The sequence below is a fragment of the Vanessa cardui genome, chromosome 29, assembly GCF_905220365.1.
Source record: "Vanessa cardui chromosome 29, ilVanCard2.1, whole genome shotgun sequence".
NCBI lineage: Eukaryota > Metazoa > Arthropoda > Insecta > Lepidoptera > Nymphalidae > Vanessa > Vanessa cardui.
Window position 1 is genome coordinate 6529203 of NC_061151.1, and position 10956 is coordinate 6540158.

Below are 10956 nucleotides of genomic sequence, written 5' to 3' on the forward strand. Positions count from 1 at the left end.
AAAACTGCCGCAACAAGTTTCCCACTCCGCAAAGTCAATAAATCATTCTTGGAGCAAGACAATCATGTCGAATGCCTTCAACATTCACCCTTCAAACTTCAGTCTGTGTCGAAATATCGAGGTCCAACAGCTAAAAATAAAAAGCAGTAGATATCCCGATTTCAAATACTTGTAGTTATAAAAATAATCATTCATGTTAATTTAAAAATTTTGACAAGTTTATTAATTCGATTATTTAATTATTTAGCGTACAGATTCAAAAAATCAAAATTAAACGACTTTGACGACGTCCGTGGTCGAGTGGTGTGTACACCGGTTTTCAAGGGTACGCCACTCTGAGGTCCCGGGTTCGATTCCCGGCCGAGTCGATGTAGATTACCATTAGTTTTCTATGTTGTCACTTGTCTTGGGTCTGGGTGTTTGTGGTACCGTCGTTACTTCTGATTTCCATAACGCAAGTGCTTCAGTTACTTACATTGGGATCAGAGTAATGTATGTGATGTTGTCTCATATTTATTTATTTATTTATTTACTAGCTTAGTATTCAAAACAGGTGATAGGAAATCATTAATAGCTTCGATATGACATCAGCTGCTGAGTAACAGACGGCTCGTAATTTCTTTTAAAAAAACGTTATTTAAGTGAGCTTTTACAAGCACTTTTCAATCGTCATTTAACAATTAAGTGAAGCTATCACCGGTTCGGAAAGTAGATTCTACTGAGAAGAACCGGCAAGAAACTCAGTAGTTACTCTTTTTAACATTTAAAAAATACAATCGTATTAGTTAAATACAATTATATATGTATGTAATGTATCCTGTCTGAAAGTCAACAGGTATTAATTCCAAGCTTTTTTTTCATCTACAAAATCTTGTCGAATAATACTATTCGACACAAGATTTTGTAGTATAAAGGAAACTCCTATGCATATAATAATAGCATTCTCAGTGATGTGTTCAGTGTATAAATGGTATAAAATCTCCCGGAGTTTCGGTAAGTGTGGGGGTGCCTAAAAGATCTATTCTTGGTACATGTTTATTCCTCGTTTATATAAATGAATGGTGTATACGCATTTTTGGATGCTACGAGATATTGTTTTCTGATGATTTGATCTAAATTAGAGTTAATTAGTGGACTAATCATCAAAGACAATCATTTCGTGTAAAAGAACTTAATAACGCTATTAAATTATTGCAAAATTTAAAAAGTGTTTGATTGTATAGGTAATAGTGTAATATTCGAAATGGCCCAGTGGTTAGAACGCGTGCATCTTAACCGATGATTGCGGGCTCAAACCCAGGGGAGTACCGCTGAATTTTCATGTGCTTAATTTGTGTTTATAATTCATCTTGTGCTCGGCGTTGAAGGAAAACATCGTGAGGAAACCTGCGTCTAATTTCATAGAAGTACTGACACATGTGGTGGAATATGTTCCAATCCGTCTCCAGAAAGGGAGAGCAGGCCTTAGCCCAGCAGTGGGAAACGGGCTGTTGTTGTTGTAATAGTATTAAATAGATTAAAAAGGAATCACAACTCATACAGTAAGGTTAGAATCTAGGCCAAAAAATTTATGCCTACAGAAAACTAGTTCTCCGAGTATTTATTACACAGTATCGAAGGATGAAATTCAACATTTTTTTTTTAAATAGTAGTTTTTAACACGATTTGTTCAAATTAATTTATTTTTTCGCGATTAGTATATGGTTTTTTATTGAAGGGGCTCCCCTTAGGTAAATACAGTAAAGAGTTAGCGAAATTGTATCAAGACCTTATTGCCTCCACTGGTGACAGGAGGGTACCAGAGGATCGGAATTGCGATTCAACGGGGAAACTCTGCTAGCATTCTTGCCACCATTGCACGCGGTCAAGATTTATACAGTAACTCTTTTTAATTCATAATTTGTTTATTAAAGCATTGTATGCTTTAACTGTGCGTTATTAATTTATGTTATGTTAATAAATCATATATATCTTTCATGCGCGTAATTTCCGTGACAAAATGAATTTACAAGAAAATACAAATTAAATTATTTACTATATTTAAATCGCGTAAACGAAATTTAAAAAATAAATAAGGCCTTTTTATGATCCACTAAACAAGAAATATGCGAATTTACTGAGAATACAAATGCTGCTTTTGTCTGTCAAAATTTTTGTATTTATATATAGGTATCTCAAATTCCGAGCTACCTACCCGAATGTCGAATAAGGAGATTCGACAAAGCCAATAAATTATTTTAGACGCAAGGTATCAAGGGTTTTTGTTATAAATTTTGGCAGATACCTATATTTTATACTTTGCCGATTCATAAATTCAATATTATATGTTTATTCTTATTTATGACAAATTCATCTCTACATTCCAATCGGCTATTTGATTCAGCGACTATTAATGTGTTCCATTGATTAATGTGAATATCGCAATTCAAACATATTATGCGCGCAATTTTTATATACGAGATACTTCTCCTTACCTTGTACACTACAACGCGAATAGAGATCCATCATACTGGAACCCGCTTCAGAAAACTCGATTTCGTAGCAATCATTTGTTACTTTTAATACGAATTATCTTTAATATTAATATAATATAACATGATACAACATCACATACATTACTCTGATCCCACATTAAGTAACTGAAGCACTTGTGTTATGGAAATCAGAAGTAACGACGGTACTACAAACACCCAGACCCAAGACAACATAGAAAACTAATTGTAATCTACATCGACTCGGCCGGTAATCGAACCCGGGACCTCAGAGTGGCGTACCCATGAAAACCGGTGTACACACCACTCGACCATGGAGGTCGTCATCGTCAATATTCATAAAGTTGACCAGTTTGTCGTTTTTACGGTGATACAACGAACAACTATTAAGCAAACTACTATCGTTTGTAAATGAAAGGTTTTTCTAAAGCGGGTTCCAGTGAGCTATATTTGCTATTTGTGTTTGCAATCTTTCTCTATGTGGGTATGTGTTAAGACTCCCTGACTACTTCATAAAAGCCAGGCGTTATAAATAAATGACAACAGTAATTTTATTGTTGCAAATCTTCTCCTCCTGGCAACCGAATCTTCCTTGCTCTTCTTAATGTCTATATAATACATGCCACTAACAAATGGATAAATAAGATGAATTAATAATTTAGATTTGAGGCTCACTGTTATTACGAATTTCAACAGTTGCAACATGTGATTCAAAAATCAATCAAGCATATTCTGAATCAGTTATCGCAGTTCTTTTATGGGATTTTATATACTTTCTTCTAACTAACTAATAACTTGTACAAATTTGCCCGCAAGACCCATAGAGTTACATTCTCATTTATAATATTAGTACAGATAAGATATGACTCAAATAATGTTATTTTCAGCAATTTCATTAACCGTCCACCATTTTATGTAGGAACCAATTATAAATTATAACTTTATCTATTCAGATATTTGTAATTTAAGCATGAGAAGCTTTAGGGCACTGTATTTTATAGACACGGCGAATTCTTCTAGAACAATCTTCGTCGTCTCCCAGAACCCTCGGAACCTGAAAAACAGCCGAAGCTGCGAGTGACGTCTCATCGAGAAACTTGGAAACGGTTTATTTTGGCGGTCACAATTTTTTTTTAAACGGCCATTTTTTTACAAAAGAAAACAAACTAAACCACAAGCCTCTCTTTTCTTGTGTTACAACATCTTTCAAACGAGCAACCGCCTTCAAAAAAATATGCACTGACTTTATCGAAAAATATTTTTTTTTAACCGCCGTCTCAATAATTTTTTTAACGGTCAATGTTATATTCTTTTCACAGCAAATATTCTTTACAAATGATACCCAAGTCAGTAACGCGTGAGCTAATACATTCTACTTGTTACAATATACAAGTTACTACAACTAGAAACAAATTCAAAACAACAAAACTTTGTACAGACGAGGCATACTGCGCGCGTACCCGCCCGGAGACGTCGTTTATCCATCACATCACAACTCAACGCAGTCAGCATGCACTCGTCGTTTACATAAAATATTTCATTTACAAATATATTTATATAAAAGGAAAATTATACTAATTACTAGCTTAAAGATCACACGAATTTAACGAACGTTTAAAAATTATAAATTTTAAAAAACAACAGACACACTAAAGATACAGAAACGCGACCTGAGAGGCGAAAAAAACATGTCGAGTACGTAAGTTTAATTTGTCTGTCGTTTAATATAAATATATTACAAACTATATAAAGACTCGTACAGACGTACGAGGAAACCCTCCGCCCTTTCGTCCCTGCGTCATCGCTGACGTAAGCATAACTACGATTCTCGTAATCTGAACACCCATATTCACTCTCGAGACTCAGGCGAGTAGAATTCGTCTTATAATTACGCCAACGACATGGCAGACTGCTATTGCATTTCCTCGATACAAGCAAACAAAGCAAAAGCTCTTAGTTTAGTACAAAAAAAGTACATTCCCCTTAGCATTTATACATTAAATATTATTTCCAAGTAAATAATCTATTAATCGAAAAGAAATAAACTCAAAATTTCATTTCGAGTTACATTTTAAGGTCATAGAAGATCGGATTTCGTCAACGACATAAAATAAGGTTCTCCTTTATCGTCCTAATAGTATTAGAGGTCAAAATTATTTGTTTACAAGTTATCAATCGAATCTTTTCGCTAAATTCTACTCTACAGTATAATTTTATTACAAAAATCAACAGATTAAAAATAATCAACATAAGTAATAAAAAAAAAAATAATCAAATGCACAAAATAATAGTCGATATTTTAGTGACTATTCGAAACTTTTAATAATATTAATAGCCCAAGTGTAGTCGCCATTTTGTTGACAGTGTAAACTTCGATAGATACATTTATTGGTGATGTTATCGGAATCCGTATTTAGGGTACCGCGAGACGAGGGCGACATTACGTCTTCTGGACAGAATTACTCACTAATCCTCGCTCTCACAGATCTTAACTAGAACATTTATTTAAAGCGACTTTTAAATATTCACGATTACGATTAATTTATTAAGATGATTTATCATTGTAAAAATTTTAATATAATATATTGTTTTGGTTATTTCGTAGCAGTACGTGTCGAATAGCACTCCCGTTAGACTAGGCAGGCAGGCTGACTGTTCGTTAGTTACGCATACTAGATTTTACCTGCTGATATGAAAGATTTCTGGGCACAATGACGTAATCACTTTAAAAATATCACTCTGTATGTTAAATTTGCTAGCGAAACTTTGTAAGCAAATAGAGTTCTTTACCCCCTCCCGCATACTAGAATATAGTGTAACATATATATATGTATGTATAAATGTTGAATACTTTGAGGAATTAATATCAACTCAACAAAGTTTACGTGTTTATCATATTGTGATTAGTTAATTATCAATTTCTACTTTTTATCAGAGGGGGGGGGGGGTGAGATTTGAATAAAGATCGTCTGTGTAACTAACAAACATCCACCGCCTTCTGTTTCTACATCTTATCAAAGAGCAATACATCTAAACTCGTTATTATTATTTGTAAGTATCCCTAACGTTATATTTTAATAAATATTATAGACTTCCGATACGACGAACGCTTCAGTACATCGACTACGACACATATAACCGCTAATTGTTCGCCTCAGACGTAAATCAACTCACAAACGCTAGTCTAGCTGGCTACACACAACGAAACGTAAAACGCTAACTCCCTACGATCGTCCGTTACATAAATTTACGATATCGCATCTTGTAGTACTAGTATTGCTTTAATGAGGTATTAGGTATTAATACACCGACACCTGCATGGAGGACGATTAGATGACTACCCACAGTGACAGCCCACAGTTGGGGTGCGTTATAGTATTGCGTGAGATTGTTGATGATTGATTGATTGATGACTTCAGACAACCCTCTCCCAATTCAATGTTTATTGAACAAATAGTACATAAAGTTGGAACACTTGTACGAAGGACTTGCTCCTAAATATCAAAATAATATATCGTTAATATAATGACCTTGAGAGCCGAGATGGTCCAGTGGTTAGAACGTGTGTATATTAAACGATGATCGCGGAATCAAACCCAATTCGATCAGTGAATATTCAGCTGTGAAGGCAAAACATCGCGAAGAAACCTGCATGTTTCTGATTTCGTAGAAATTCTGCCACATGTTTATTCTACCGACCTACATTGGAACAGCGTGATGGAATATGTTTCAAACCTTCTCCTCAAAGGGGAGAGAAGGCTTTAGCCCAGCAGTGGGAAATTTACAGGCTGTTGTTGTTGTAAGTAATGTTTGTTACGACGCATCTCGAACAGGGTGATTGATAGTGCTTTAATATCAGCACAGATTAAGAATAGCGACTTATTTTAAATTTATGAAATGAAATCCTCAGAACATTAATTAATTTCATTAAATGCTATAGATTATATATGTATATAAAGCTAGTTTCTTCCATTTAAAAATAATCAATGAAAGATTTGTTACAAAATACGCATTTAAATAATCCCACATCCCACGCAATACTTTAACGCACTCTTCAAAACATTACACGAGAAAAATTAAATTTAGCCGATTTCCACTAGCTCACTGTACATTACTACTAATTAAATAGACTTATGAATCAATTCCTTTAGATTGACGATTGATAGATTGATCAATCATCTCTCGTCACCGTTGCAACGATTATGATATGTATATTAAATAGCCCACAGTTATATTAATTTGTACCTAATTTAACGTCACAAGTTGAAGTGTTAGAGAAACGTTTCCGAGGCAAACGTTAAATGTTATGTAATAATGAGCGCTTACTTTAAAAGCCTTTATTCGTATTTAGTGCGTGGAATTTACAAAGTTTATGGTATTGGTTGGCGGACGAGCATATGGGCCACCACATGATGGTAAGTGGTCACCATCACCCATAGACAATGACGCTGTAATAAATAATAACCATTCTTTACCTCGTCAATGTGCCACCAACCTTGGGATGTTATAACATTATTAAAATTCATTTTTGTTGTCAACGGTACAGTCTAGTATGCAATGCGAGTCGGTACTAGCATAAACATATTGTTTCACAAATCACAAAGAAGCTTGATTTTAAACTCGACAATTATTGTTAGTTCTGTTAACTGTTACATTAACTTACTTTATTTTTTATAATCAATATGTATTGTAACTATTTTGACGACAGTACAAATGTTTTAAATTTGTTAAATCAAGATCGAAACGATATTAATTTGCTACCGTTATTCTTGCACCCTTTTTCATTTACAAGTACTCAGGATAGTAATTATGTATGCATTTTTGTCTGTCTGTATGTTCGTCATACATACGTAACATTAAAGTTAGTTATTAGTTAAACACAGTTCAAGTTGTAAGTCACGGAAACAACGTCTCATGCAAGTGTCGAATGCTTCGATCATTTAGCCTAATTAGTGAAAAAATATTAATATAATCGTTTAATATTTTAGTATTATTTAAGCTAACGATACGAATGTTTACACGTGCTAATCTATATATAAATATACATAAACCAGCTGACGCTTTGCGGTGCCCGTGATAGTATTCTGTAAGCGATCATCCGCTACGACGCGCACTAACCAACTTGGTGGGTATGGCCAACATTGGTACAAACGTTGATACTGGTCTTTAAAAATTCATGGAAGAGCTAGAGCCTGTTCAATGTTTTATCTCAATCGGATCAATTGTACAGAGAATACATAGTTTATACACACGGTCCGGTACGATTTCGTACGGATTGCCGGCTCGCACACGACACAACGTGCGCGTGCGCAGACGCGATCTGTCAGAGTGCGAAAGGTATGGCACGTCCGATACAAGCGAATAGAGTCCTGAGAACTTATGACTGAATTACTGAGAATGTATCTAACCATGAAAGGCGAGTCGTATTGGATCAATCGTTTACAAAAACAAGTTAAGACACGGGCATTACTTAGTAGTGAATATATTCCGTTATAGAAAGACCGGTTACCGTCCGCCATATTGTACTGGTGTGACGTCACAGCCTACATATTTACCATCGCATCGATTGTAAAAAAAACTAAAAATTGTACGATAAGGCGAGCTACTACAGCATTGATTGTGAATGGCGCTGTGGTAGGTGTGTTGCTACCGTTGCAGGCATTTCGGTGGTGACGGTGCGACGGGACCGCTAAGCCGATTTGACAAGATCGAAGCTCGGTTGCCGTATTATTAACGATTCGGATCGGAGAGTCGAGATGGCCCAGTGGTTAGAACGCGTGCATCTTAACCGATGATTGCGGGTTCAAACCCAGGCAAGCACCGCTGATTCATGCGCTCAATTTGTCTTTATAATTCATCTCGTGCTCAGCGGTGAAGGAAAACATCGTGAGGAAACCTGCATGTGACAAATTTCATAGAAATTCTGCCACATGTGTGTTCCACCAACCCGCATTGGAACAGCGTGGTGGAATATGTTCCAAACCTTCTCCTCAAAGGGAGAGGAGGCCTTTAGCCCAGCAGTGGGAATTTACAGACTGTTGTTGTGCATCGGCTATCGAGACGGTGTATATGGAGTCGCTCTTACCAAATTTTCAGAGCGATTTATTCGAAATTAAAACCCTTCCTTTGAAAAACTAAACACGATGAGGGGTTACAACTGCTCTAGATGATTCCACGAAATCTAAATCCTAGTCGTAAGTGACTTATTTATTTCATTGCTGTAATCAATATCAACTTTAATACTTATTAATTTAAGTACAATTTATCCTAAAAACTTTTCTGAAACACTCAGCGTGTTTTTTTTGGTAAATTATTTAATGGTAGAAAATTCAAATTAAATGTCAAAATGTCAAATTATTCGGTGGTTGAGTGCTTGAGTAGTTTAAGAGTAAACATCTGCCTGTCTGATATATTGTCATCTATAGAGATTCGATCTACTAATTTTAACTTTAAATTTAATTTATTAAGGCAAATTTAATCTGTTACTAGTTGACACTAATGGCTTGACTCGCGTTTTAGACATCGGTCGTCATCTTTGTCTGCATATTTCCTAGAAGTTCAAGCTTGCGTCATAAAATTATCATTAAAATTGGTTCAGACTTGTTTCCTTGAATGAGTAACTCCCGATAACGACACTACCATCTACACAAAACGAATCATTGACGAACGCAACCGATCATCATTCGCCGTCTCTTTCTTCCCACGCGAGATAGACAGAGATAGACAGATAATCGTATCGATCGTGTCAAATCGGCTCCGATCGGCACAGAATCACACTAAACATCGAACGAATCGTTACAGTACAAAACACGAATCTGTATACACTCGGCACTTAGTTAACAGCTACGCTACGCGTGCGCTGGTGCTAGAAGGGCCTATGTCGCAGCACTGACGTCACTTTACATAACACTATTGTGTTAAGTGTTGATTATTGATATAGCCTTGCCTTATTTTGTAGCGAGTTTCATTAAGTTAAGTAAGTTTAGCGCTATGGAGTTCGTTAGTTTCGAAAAATGTGTTTTTCGTTTCAGCTTAAACGCATTTATGTCCTTTTAGCACCAGACCACATCTGACACGAGTTAGTTAAACCTACATATATTATCGAATTTGGTGTTACACTTTAGAATGAATGTATTACAATTATTATTTAATAAAGCAATTGTTTGATATCAATATAATGTATAAAATTCTGAAGCGACTTTTTATGTTATACGACAACTCTTAATTAACATACGACATGCTTTGAGATCACGAACGGGAATACAGTTAACGTTCGTTTGAAACTGTCCAAGTTCATTCGTTTCGCAAGACCAGACACCGTTACAGTGAGAGAAGTACGTCGAACGTCGGGGCAACGAGCAGTACGATGAGGGGCGCGGGGTGGGGGGGGGGGGGCGAGAGGCCGGCGGGGGGGCCAGCGCCGGTCGGAGGTCAACGCCTCCAGGAGCGGTCCTCTTCATCCTCCTCATCCTCGTCGAAGCGCAGCAGCGGGTCCGAAGACGGCTCCTTCTGGTTCCGGAACCGGATACGGACACACGTCAGACGCGATTCGTAACAATTCATAATCTCGTCATCACATCCAGGCATCTCGTCATTACGGTACCACTTGGTTGTAGGGCTTTGTGCAAGCCCGTCTGGGTAGGTACCACCCACTCATCAGTTATTCTACCGCCAAACAACAGTAGTCAGCCAGTGTAACTACAGGCACAAGGGACATAACATCTTAGTTCCCAAGGTTGGTGGCACATTGACGATGTAAGGAATAGTTAATATTTCTTACAGCGTTAATGTCTATGGGCGATGGTGACCACTTACCATCAGGTGGCCCATATGCTCGTTCGCCAACCTATATCATAAAAAAAAAGAAAAAAAAAAAAAAAGAAAAAAAAAAATTCGTAATCTTGTCATTACATCCAGGCATATCGTCATTACGTACCTGTGCGTCCTTGTGGTCGGCGGTCGAGTCTCCGTTGTGCGCGGGCGCAGCGCCGGGCGTCTTGCCGCTCGTCACCCAGGTTATCTGCGGACACAGGGGGGGGGTTAGCTCGGCTAGCAACAGGCGGGGGGTAGGGGGGGTGGGGGTATTTCTCACCGAGAGCGTGCGGTCGTTGTAGTGTCGCGCTCGCAGCAGAGCCTGCTCGGCGTTCGCGCGCGCGCGGTACTGCACCACCAGCTCTGGCACCGACATGTTCACCTCCTTAGCCGTGATCTCGCCGAATTGCTGCGGGCAGAGGGCGCGGTTAGCACGGTCATCATTCGCCGTCTCTCTCTTCGCACGCGAGACAGACAGAGATGGACGGATAATCGTATCGATCGTGTCAAATCGGCTCCGATCGGCACAGAGTCGTCGGCAAACACTGAACATCGAACGCTGGGGGCTGTGGGGGGGGGGGGGGTAGACACGCGCGTGGGCACTCACCGCGAAGTGCGCCTGCAGCGCGTCGAGCTCGTCGGGCTCAAAGCC